The sequence below is a fragment of the Primulina eburnea genome, chromosome 17, assembly GCF_022965805.1.
Source record: "Primulina eburnea isolate SZY01 chromosome 17, ASM2296580v1, whole genome shotgun sequence".
Classification (NCBI taxonomy): Eukaryota; Viridiplantae; Streptophyta; class Magnoliopsida; order Lamiales; family Gesneriaceae; genus Primulina; species Primulina eburnea.
In genome coordinates this window covers 6,027,333-6,040,456 of record NC_133117.1, presented here as the reverse complement: position 1 = coordinate 6,040,456, position 13,124 = coordinate 6,027,333, and the positions used below count along the sequence as shown (strand labels likewise).

General features: G+C 30.5%; 1 pseudogene; it reads left to right on the top strand.

The window, feature by feature from the left end:
- Nucleotides 1-9,608: 9,608 nt before the first annotated feature.
- LOC140818532 (FCS-Like Zinc finger 13-like) lies at nt 9,609-10,764 on the top strand (annotated as a pseudogene).
- Nucleotides 10,765-13,124: the final 2,360 nt, after the last annotated feature.

The following is a 13,124-nucleotide window of genomic DNA, read 5'->3' as shown; positions in this document are numbered from 1 at the left end:
GGATGATGTATGTATTATTAACACAAACTATTAAATAAAATAATTTCAATTAAAAATGATGGATTCAAAGATCAAGGAGGATTCAACTTCAAATAAAGAACTAAGATACACAACGGTACCAAATTCTACTCTATTGAGAAGTGTTAAAATTCAATTAATTATTAAATTCTTGACCATCATGGTGAAATTCTCAATTTATTTATTAAATGATTTCCTCGAGTTAATAAACATATTTAAATATAGCAGTCCAATTATTCTTAATTGAATTTAATTAGATCTACATGATTAAATTTTTATGGAATTTCAGTTTCGCCTAAAACCGCACCGTGAAACCGAATACTATTTCTAGTCTTTAGCCATGTGTTGATGACGTCTTTGTTGCTATACTTAAATAATCATCTTCTGATTCGTGATTAATCAATGGACATGTAAATATGTGATCAAGCTATTAACAATAAATATTAAACTAACATCAATCAATAATTAAAATTAAAGAAAATAATATATTGAAAATAAAATCAAATATCAAATAAAGTATTGTTTTCTCTCATCGTGGTTTTATTCTAAAGAAGTTTATTCCATAAAATCAAAACAAAATAAAAACACAATGTTTGAATTAATAATAATAAAATCTTGGAATGAATACGAAAATCTCAACGTGATTGACACGATTCCTCGTTTAAAGCTATCTTCCTCCTCTCTCAAACTCTAAATTCCTTCTTCCTCTAAGTTCTTAAGTTTCAAAGTTTTCTTCCGTCCTCTGTCGTTGTTCACGCGATGTTTTGTTCTCTTTTCTCTCTACGTTCACGTGTGTTGATTTTTATTTCTTATCACCTTAAATGACCAATATCTCAAAAGACAAAATTTATTTTTTTTTCCTTCCTTTCCTTTCTTTCTTGTCTCACGTGAATGGAAAGAAAAATAAATAAACAAAATTCCCTTTTTTATTTTATTTCTTTGTGATATTTTGATACTTTTGGAATATTTCAAAATAATGTTAAAATATACTTTAAAACTCTCTATCAATTCTTTAATCTATACTATTTTTTATTAAATTTGAAACACTTAAAGTAACTAACTTTGGTGTCATGGTCTATTTTAATAATTATATATATTAATAAAATATTAAAATTTTAATGTAAGTTATATGTGTTTGAATGGATAAAGTCATTGTTTCTTGGGTTTATGTTATTGGTTCAATTTCTATTGAGATCTTTTTTTTTATTTTTTTATTTATATATCAAAATTACAATGTAGTCCCTCACTATTTTTTATAATTATATTTTGATCATCATTTAAATATAAATAAAATGAATTGTAAAAAATATTATACAAGATTGCGTGCGTCGATACACTAGTTAACTATTAAGATTCTGGTTCAAATATTTTGATTTCCATTTATGAGTATCATCTTTACAAATTCAAAAAATTTGAGGGACTGTTTGGTGTTGGACGTTCAATGAATCAAATCCCTGTATTAAATACGTCAAAAAATAGCTTCATAAACGTGAAAGGAGAAAAAGAGAGAAAAAAATCATACTTTGAGCCAAACTGATGCTTTCATAAATTTATTAGTGTTGAAAATAAGAGTTAGAAATATTGAAAATTAGTGTGTGATGATTGATATATTGATATAATTATTTTCAAAGAGATTCTATAAATAGGTCTCTCAATTTGTAAGAATATATACAATTAAGCAGAGAAAATTTTATAAAGTGTGTAGTTTAATATATTTTGTGAGTTTGAGATTTTATTCTTTACTTTAAATTTTTATTTTTAATACGTTATCAGCACGAAACTCGAAGGTTCTCCATATTTTTCCAAGCTTCAAAACACAAAAAAAGTAACAATATTCAAAAGTAAGAATATTAATCTACTGTTTATTTATTTTTGTTATGTATATATTTAATATATAGTATTATGTTATTATATAAAAGGAATCGATGACACCTCTATTATGTTATTATATAAAAGAATCGATGACACCTTATTATAATAACGTGATGTGATTACATTATTACATTGTTTATATATTTTTATTGTGTTATTGTTTATTTATTTTTATTGTATATATATTCGATATATAATATCATGTTATTATATAAAAGGAGTATATGACACCTCTTTATAATAACGTGATGTGAATATTATTCCACTGTTTATATATTTTTATAGTGTTAATGTTTGTTCATTTTTATTGTGTATATATTTAATATATAATATCGTGTTATTATATAAAGGAGTCTATAACACCTCATTATAATAACGCGATGTAATTATTTCACTGTTTATATATTTTTATTATGTAGAATGCGTGGATTTGCGAGATATTCTGAACTTATCGCATGACTTCTTGTGGTGGAAAAGAACAACGAGCTGCTAATGAAAAATCATCAGTCTCGACCCACTGGATCAACAACATTTCCAGAAGTAAATATCATAAAAAAAATAAATTTAAACCTGAAAACCAAAATCGAAGTCGTAGACAAGGTTTTGGTCGAGGTCATGGTCATGGACGTGGAAGTGGTCGTGGACGTGGTCGCGGCCGTGGTTTTGAAAACAATCGAGATAGTTACTTCTATAACTCATCTCAAAAGGGTGTCACGAACCACCTACTAAAAATGCATTATGAGAACATGAAAATTAATGAAAATCACTCAAAACGATTTGAAAGTTCTTGTTTTATATGCGGCACTCCAGGATATTGATCTCGTATTAGTCGAGCCCTCGAGCACATTTGTAAGCTCTATAAAGAATCAATAAAGGGAAAATAAAAAGATATCAACTTCATTGAACCCAGTGACTATTTGAGTGATTCAACTCATTTTGATGTTGTAGATTTTTTGAAAGATTCCTCTGAAAATGATCAATATACTGGTGGAATAGAAATGTAAAATATTTTATTTTTCATATATTCGTATGAAAATGTTTTATTGTATAATTATGATACATGTTATATTTTTCAATAAATTATATATGTATTGTCAATAAATTTTTTGATTGCATATTTTTTGAAGTTCAAATATGGAAAATGCTATGAACAAAGCTAAAAAAAGAACTAATCACATAGAAGTTTGCATACCTAATAGTGGTACAACGCAAACTATTCTCCGAAATAAAAGATATTTCTTGGAACTAAAACCAACAAAAAACAATAATGAATACAATATCAGGTCTTGTAGACATGGTTAAAGATTATGGTAAAACACATTTTTTATTGCCTAATGGTAAAAAAGTTTATGATAAATGATGCTTTGTATTCACCACAATCGAAAATAAATTTGTTGAGTTTTAATGACATATATTCCCATGGGTATGATACGCAAACAATAAATAAAGGAAATGAGAAATATATGTGTCTTACCACATATAAATCAAGAAAAAAATATGTAGTTGAAAAACTATCAGTTCTCCCTACTGGATTGCATTATACATATACAAGTTCAATTGAAAACATGATAGTTGATAATTCTCCAATATTTAATTAATTGGCATAATCTATAGGACATTCTTGTTCAATAATGAAGCGAATAATTATAGAAAATACACGTGGTCATCCGCTGAAAGACCAGAAGATCTTTCAAAATAATAAGTTTCAATGTAAAACTTGTTTTCTTGGAAAACCTATTATAAGACCATCACCAGCTAAAATCCAAACTGAATCATTCATGTTTCTTAAACGTATTCAAGGTAATATTTGAGGGCCAATTCATCCACCATGTAGACCATCTAGATATTTTATGGAATTGATCAATGTCTCCAGCAGATGGTCACATGTATATTTATTATCAACTCAGAATATGCCATTTGCAAGATTACTTGCTCAAATAATAAAATTGCGGAATCAATTTCCTGATTATACAATCAAGAAAATTAGACTTGATAATGCTGGTGAATCAACTTCCCAGACTTTCGATGATTATTGTATGTCAATGAGAATCATTGTTGAGCATCATGTTGCTCATATACATACACAAAATAGATTAGCTAGACCAATGATTATGAAACAAAACTCCATATTTCTATATGGGGACATACAATTTTACATGCTGCTGCAGTAATTCGCATCAGACCAAGTGTATATCATAAACACTCCCCATTGTAGCTTGTATTTGGTAAAGAACCAGACATTTCTCATCTGAAATTTTTTTAATGTATGATATATATGCCTAGTGCACCGCCTCAATGAACAAAAATGGGACCTCAAAGAAATATCGAAATTTATATTGGTTATGATAGCATATCAATCATTCGATATCTTGAGTCTCAGACAGGTGTTTACAGCACGTTTTTATAATGATGAAATCTTCCCAAAGTTAAGGGGAGAAAAGAAACATATCGAAAAAGAAATTACATGATATGTATCATCATTGTTATATCTTAATCCAAGAACTAAGCAATGTGAAAAAGATGTACATCAAATTATGCACTTGATGAGATATTTTCTTACAATGTGGCATTTGACATCATAAATAACAATGAAGATCATGAACCAAAATGTTTTAGTGAATGTAAAACTCGACATGGCTAGATAAAATGGAAAGATGTCATCCAGGTTGAATTGGATTCGCTAAATAAACGTAATATTTTTTGGACCTATAGTCTTTACACTTGAAAGTGTAAAACATGTTGGGTACAAATGAGTTTTTATTCGAAAAATGAATAACTGAAATAACAGGGATCAATTATTTCATATATCTGTTCAATTATGGTGAGAAATGAACTGATAACAACTCGAACTGATCAAATCAGTTTTAAAACGAAAGTTATACAGTTAAATACACAAGATATGTTTATGGATGTTCGGAGACTTCAACTGCTCCTATGTCACCCCTTCTACCACCTCGGGTATGTTCCACTCGAAGACTTTGATTTATACAACACCTTGTACAAATCCACCCGGCTTAGGATTTACACCACTGCCTAACTGAACTCCTAGCCTATACTGAAGGCAACACCTTCTAGCCAACACTTGTTTAACGTCTTTGTGTCAAAGATTATATACACAATTTTAACGTCTTTGTGCAAGACTCGCTCAGCTTATCAGTACGCTCATTATCTGTATATGTGAATGATTGTGTGTGCGTGTGTGGGAACTGAACTATGAATAAAAAAACGAAAGTGTTCTCACACACTGAGAATTTTGTTTCTATACTAGGCAGTTGGCATGCCCTTTTTCTCTTTTGATCTTCACACACTTCTTATTGTTCATCGGTCTTCACTTGTCTTTATGTTCTATTTATAGGCGCGAACTTGATCATACAGTGAGGCTCAATTATTGTAGACGTTGCAGTTTGAATCCATTCCTCGATATTCGTCTTGTACTTTCCGACAGCCATCCTTGAACATTTTGGCTTTAAACACTGCTGCAACGTCTATTATTGTCCTTTGACTGGATAAAAGCTTTTCCTCAGTGCGCACAGCTAGATTCCATTAAATAAGCTTGTTGTGTTCTGCAAACTGATTGATTTTTAACTGATGTTCTGAACTGGTAAGTTGAACTGATCTTGAACTGGTTTGGTGAAATCATTTGGCTCGTCAGCTGAAATTATTTTGTTGCTTCAGTCGAACTGGCCAGCTAGGCTCTTTATCAGTTGAGGTCTTCATTAGCTGGCCGGGCTTCTGAAGGTCTTCTGCTGAACTGCTTATCAGGTGGACAATCAGTTGAACTGGTCTTTTAATAATTCAGTTGAACTGGTTCAGTTTGGGGATCAGTTTGCGCTTTCAGTGCGTCTGGATAGCTTCGGTTTTGGCTCGATAACTGATCAGTTCAAATCCTGATCAGTTCCATTTTTTGCGTACTTAGGTAAAATCATTAGAAATAAAATAACAAGTTTTGTGAATCATCAAAATCAAGATTTGGAACATGAAATGTTCCAAAAAAAAGAATGTGGAATATTTGTTCACCAGTCAAATTAAACAGAAAATGTCCTTAAAATTTTTAATATGGATAAATCAAATCATTTAAGTGCTCCAATAGTTGTTAGATCATTAAACATAGAAAATGATACATTCTGTACATGTGAAGATGATGAAGTTATTCTTGGTTATGAAAGTATCATATCTAAGTACTATTGGTGCCCTTATGTATCTTGAAAATTGTACAATACCTGATATATCTTTTGTTGTAAATTTATTAACAAGATTTAGCTCATATCCAACAAAGAGACACTAAAACGGAATTAAACATATATTCCGTTATCTACGAAGAACGACAGACATACGACTTTTGTATTGAAAAGATATCAATCAAAGTATAATTGATTATGCTGATTCTGGGTATTTATCTTATCCACAGAAGGCACGTTCCCAAACTGGATATGTATTTACTCGTGGAGACGCTGCAATTTCTTGGCTTTCAAAAAACAAACACTCGTAACAACTTCATTACATCACACCGAGATTATTGCACTACATGAAGCAAGCCGTGAATGTGTGTGGCTAAAATTGACGACCCAATATATCCAAATTTCATGAAGATTATCATTCGACAAGAAGCATGTGACACTATATGAATATAATGATGCATGTGTTACTCAAACGAAAGAAGAATACATAAAAAATGATAGGATTAAACATATTCCCCGTAAGTTCTTCGCATTCACCAAAGAGCTTGAGAAAAATAAAAAATTCATATTCGTTACATTCAATCAAATGAAAACTCATTAGATCTCTTCACAAAGTCACTTCCTACGTCAATATTCAGAAAGCATATATATAACATTGGGATATGCAGTCTACGAAATTTGTGAAGAATCGTTCGTGTTAACATGATGGAGATTTTATGTGGCTTCATTCTTTTTTCATTTACTATGATTTTTATCCCATCGTGTTTTTCTTCGTAAATGTTTTTAACGAAAAATAAAAAAAACACGTAATGAAGACTGTATAATGATCATCATCACAAGGAGAAGTGTTGAAAATATTGAAAATTAGTATATGATGATGTATATAATGATGTAATTATTTTTAAAAAGATTCTATAAACAGGTCTCTCAATTTGTGAAAAAATATATAATTGAGTGGAAAAAAAATTATAAAATGTGTATTTTAATCTATTTTCTGAGTTTGAGAATTTATTTTAATATAAATTTTTATTTTTAACAATTAGAGTTTTGTAGTAGGTTTGGTGAAAAGTAGGATGTTGACAAAAGGGCAAATAAGTAATTTCACACTGATCGACATCTTTTTCATTTTTTGTTCTTTATTATTTTTAATTTTACATCTTAATTCACAATACCATGTGTGAGAATTCAACGGCACCATCTTAATTCTCATACGAGGCTAGCGGAATTATAAATAATCATTTTAAAATAAATTTATAAATTTTATTTATATTATTTTCCAAATTTACTTAAAAATGCATAAAACATATATTTATTCATACATTATTAACTATAATAGATTTCAATGAGCTCTTTCTGTTGCGAGACGGGTCGACCTAGTCTTATGCAAGGTCCAAGTCTATCGGTTCTTGAGACAATGGTTCATGTGTCCGCAACGCTCGTTCGTATGCATTTTTTTTCTCCAACTATTTTTTATGAAGACGGAATTTACCGTGGAGCAGCCACGATTTATGACATATATTATCATATATATTAGGTTCAGCTTCTAAAATTTCCTCATTTTCGATGATGAATATTCACTTAGGTGGTAACCCAGCCGAAATGGTCATGGATCTTTCCCAAGGACAAGAAGTAGGTCTCTTGTTAAACAGTCTCACGAATCTTTATTTGTGAGACGAATAAACTCTACCAATATTCACAATAAAAAGTAATACCCTTAACATAAAAAGTAACACTTTTTCATGTATGATCCAAATAAGAAATTCGACCCACAAAATTGATCAATGAGACCGTCTCACAACAATTTTTGTGACGGACATGACACGGGGACATGTCTTCTTCTTCTTCTTCTTCTTCATATTTCTCTTTTTTATCGTCTCACAACAATTTTTGTGACGGACATGACACGGGGACATGTCTATTCTTCTTATTTCTTTTTTTTTTGTCAATTATTACATATCTAACTTTTGCTATAATTATAAGAAATTTAAATATTTAATTAAATATTTTATTCGCATAATTTAGGCATGGACTTGGTAAATGATATCGTATTGGTGGTGGTGTCACATCATATAAAATATTTTTTAAATTCCAAAACATTATGTTATGTTATAAATTAGTATTATAATAATTTTTTTATTTTGAGAGATTAACAGTTGAATTAAATATAAAAAAATGTGAAAACAAAAATTAAAGAATATTTTATAAAATTGTGTCATACAAATTTTTAAAAATATACTCTAAAAATTAATATATTAAATTAAAAAATCTACTCCAATTATTTTGAGTCACAAAAGCAACGAGGGTCCTACCACGAGTGGGCTTAGTCCACAATAGTCCAAGAAACATGAAATAAATAAAGGGGCCTACATTCCAAATACGTGGGCTCTATAATAATTGCGTGTGATACGGACAACCCAATCGCCGGCGGGAGTCTTGGACGGAATCTTCTCCCGGACTGATTTACCGGCGATTGGGTCCCATTTATTGGATCGGGTCACCATCTTCGAAGTAGACGTTTGCTTAAAATATTGTCCACTGACAAGTGACAATTTTTTAAAAGAAATTAACTTTACAATTGTTAAATGTTCACTCCGATTTAATTAACTTTTTCAGAATTATAAATAGTAGATTTGGATAAAAACTGTGAGATAGTTTTTGAGTTTAGTTAGGTTCAAATATCAAATATAAAATGATATCAGAACTTCGAGTAGGTCTTTTGTGAGACGGTCTCACGATTCTTTATCTGTGAGACGCGTCAACCCTACCGATATTCACATTAAAAAGTAATACTATTAGCATAAAAAGTAATAGTTTTTTCATGGATGACCCATATAAGAGATATGTCTCACAAAATACGATCTGTGAGACCGTCTCGCACAAGTTTTTGCCTAGAACTCCGACCTACCGTTACATGTTGCACTGCCTTATGAGCAACGCAGTATTGTTTTGTTAACTTCGCGCTCTAATTGTTAATTTCAGGGCATGAGATTGTGTGTTAAATGTCACACGTCAACAAGATTAAGTCATTGAGAGTTGTATATATAAATTTGGACAATTTCCACTTGAATAGCTTTTGGAGTTGAGTTAAATCAAGTCTCAATATTAACTAGAAATCCCCAATTTCATATTAGTAGAATAAAGTGGTTGAATTATTGATGATAAATTAAATAATTCCATCATTATTATAATAATAAGATTTTATACTCGTATATTTTTTTTAAAAAAAATTTATTGATTTTTCAAGTATACAACTTGCTATAGTATTATTTTCAAAAGATTTATATTAGAGTGAATTTCATGTGAGACCGTCTCACAGATCTTAATCCGTGAGACATGTCAGCCCTACCTATATTCACAATAAAAAGTAATACTCTTAGCATAAAAAGTAATACTTTTTCATGGATGACTCAAATAAGAGATTCGTCTCACAAATACGACCCGTGAGACCATCTCGCACAAATTTTTACCTTTATATTATATATTACGTGTCAGAATAACATTATTTTCAATTTTTTATATGAAACCATGGGCTATAAGTCTAACAAGAAGTCCGTCAAGCATAAATTGAAGCCCCGTAGAGAACGTTCTCAAGACTTCCAATTCTCTCTCTTTTCAATCCAAGTAGTGGGACTTTTACAGCCATGTTGGTGAGGAAATCCAATCCGGCGATCGGAATCCTCGCCGGGACCTTTGTTTCGGGTAATAAGTCAGGGTTGGTGGACGTTGCAACCAGCTCGAGAAGCCACCTAGAGCCCAAGAACACATCACCAAGAGGTCCAAAAAGTTTTCATCTCGGTGGAGTTGGTTTAGGCATAGTGGCGGCCCTCGAAAAGTCAGGCGATGCTCACGGCGAAACCACTTCAAACAAAGCCTTGTGTAGACGGAATTCGAGGCGGTCCAACCCGATTCCGGTCACTTCGCCCAAGAACTCATCGAGAATAGGGAGAGAATTGGATGATATGGAGATGGATGATAATCCAGAAGAATACACAATAGTGACATTTCATGGCCCAAATAAGTCCCACACTAAGGTGTATGGAACTGAACATGGTCGAGGGGGTGATTATAGAACCACCCCTTTCAGAATACAAACAAGCAATAATAATAGCCAAAGGGCTAGCGTGTTTCATATTTCTCCGGCAAGATTCGGGCCGTCCGGCGGAATCCCGGCCGTCCGATTTCCTTAGCTCGTGTGACATGTGCAAGAAGCAACTCCATGACAAAGACATATATATGTATAGGTATTTTTCTACACGCTTCATTTCTAATCGCTAAATTTTTACCCTACGCTTCTTTAAACCTTGGCGGATTTCGTCGTGGATTATTGTTCCTAATATCTGCTTAAATTTGTAGGGGGGAGAAGGCGTTTTGCAGCACGGAGTGTCGATACAGGCAAATCGTGATCGACGAACGCCACGAGAAGTGCGGCACCGAGGCGTCGAGGCCGGTGGATGTATCGAACTCGTCGCTCACAAATGAAAATTTTTTGACCCCCGGAATCCTAGCAATCTAGAGTTTGTTTAACTTTTAAGCAAGAAAAATAAAGATCCAATCGATATATACACATATACTTATATGATCATATAATTTCTAATAACATTATATGTAACATAGTCGGGATTGTATCACCCTTCAAAATATATGAGAAGGGATAAATATTTTTTTGGAGTGAAATGATTAGTTCCATTTTTCTTTTTTTCTTTTACTTTTACTTTTTTTTGGGCAATAATTGAGATCATGACGTGGATTTGTATGATCATTGGTAGGGAATCGTATGCCACTCGTTGCATAAAATATCTTTCAATTATTAATTATTTTTTAAAATTTGTTTCGATTATTATTAATCACAAAATATTTATTATATTCATGTATTTCTACAACGTAACTCTTGAACAGTGTTCTAAACTATTAAACTCTTTGTACAAAAATTTGTGTGAGACGATTTCATTGTCGTATTTTGTAAGACAGATCTTTTATTTGGATCATCTATGAAAAAATATTACTTTTTAATACTAAGAATAGTATTTTTTTTATTATGAATATCGGTAGGGTTAACTCATCTCACAAATAAAGATTGGTGAGATCGTTTCATAAGAGACATACTCTACTTTTTATGCTAAGATTATTACTTTTTATTGTGAATATCGATAGATTTGAAACGTCTCACAGATAAATATTCGTGAGATCGTCTCAGAAGATATCTACTCTCAACTTTGATGAATATGAAACACACATATATTTCAATTCAATATATTCAGAAGAAATTAGAAGACACAAGAGTATGGAAATATATATAGACAGAGGCATAAAGATATAAAGATTAAAGTATACGTCCTTATTTATATAAAAGTTTGTATATTTCTGAATATGTTGCGTACTTGTATAATCGATTTTTTTATAAGTATTTTTGACAAAACAATAATATATCAAACCAATTTTAACCGATTGCAATATCAAAAATCTCTAATCTCTATAGGCCAACTTATAATGGTAAATGTAGATTTTTTTTTTCTTATGTATTTTTGAAACCAATTATACTTCAAAATCATAGATTAACTAAGCACATATTTAAATTATTAATTTTTTGTTTAATTTTTTTATTATTGTTTTTATTTCGAAAGAATTATAATCGTTAATTAATATTGGTCCAATTTTGATGGGCTTTTAACTTTGGTTGCCTGAATAATTGGATAAGCCCATATTCAGTAAACAAAAATACTGGTCATTGGAACTTGCCTTGCGTCAATTTATAACATGTTTTTAAAATAATTATTATTCATATAAAATATATTTATTTTTGTTTTATTTTAATTTTTTTAATATATTTTAGTAATTAGTATCATGATAATACGAATATAAGGAAAATAAATAGTTCTAACCCATAAATTATCATTTCGAAATAAAATTTTTGGGTCGTTACATATCAAATTATTAAAGGCAAAAACTTGTGTGAGACGGTCTCACGGGTCGTATTTGTGGACGGATCTCTTATTTGAGTCACTCATGAAAAAATATTACTTATGCTAAAAGTATTACTTTTTATTGTGATATGGGTAGGGTTGACCCGTCTCTGTGAGACGGTCTCACATGAGACTAACTCATGATTAAAACACATTTATAATTTGAATAAAATTAATTTGATAATCAACATCCATTTTCCAAGAAACTTCGTGAGCGGGGGTTGAGTCCTCGCTCATTGAAGAAGACGATAGGTCTCGTTCCGAAGCCTTAAATAATGTTTGGCAAAAACTTGTGTGAGACGGTCTCACGGGTCGTATATGTGAGACGGATATCTTATTTGGGTCATTCATGAAATAGTATTATTTTTTATGCTAAAAATATTACTTTTTATTGTGAATATAGGTAGGGTCGACCCGTCTCACCGATTAACATCCGTGAGACGGTCTCACATGAGACTCACTCATAATGTTTTATAGATAGTCAAGTTTCTATATTTAATCATATTTATTTTAATTTTTTTATTAATATACTTCACTCACTAAGTTTTGAAAATATTTCATTTATTGAATACTTTTTTTAAAAAAAAAAACAACTGAATAAATTAGATAATGATAAAGTATAAATTTGTTTTTTTAATAAAATTTTTAATTTATGTGAAAAATAAATAAATCTAGGTGAAATATTAAATACCTTAGGCAGATGAAAGTCCAACGCTAGCCCGATTTGAATTTTCAAGAATAATTAATGCACCCATTGCGATTCACGTGGAAAATGAAAGATATAAAAAATGACAAAAGTAGAAAATAAAAATTATCAAAATGTTATAAATATATTTTTATTGTAGATGATTATTTTATTTATTTAGATTTGAAAGATTTTTAATTAAGATAATTAGATAAATATGACAAGATAATATTTTTAAAGATTTGTACGTTATTATCTTCTCATATACACAGGTGATCGTGTTAAATGAAAATTGCACTTGATTATTGACTCAATTTTCTCTTTTCTTTTATGACTTCTCTCTACTCATCTCTCTTTCTTTTATGGTTTATAATAAGTTATCAGCACGATGTTGTAAACAACTGAGAGGGA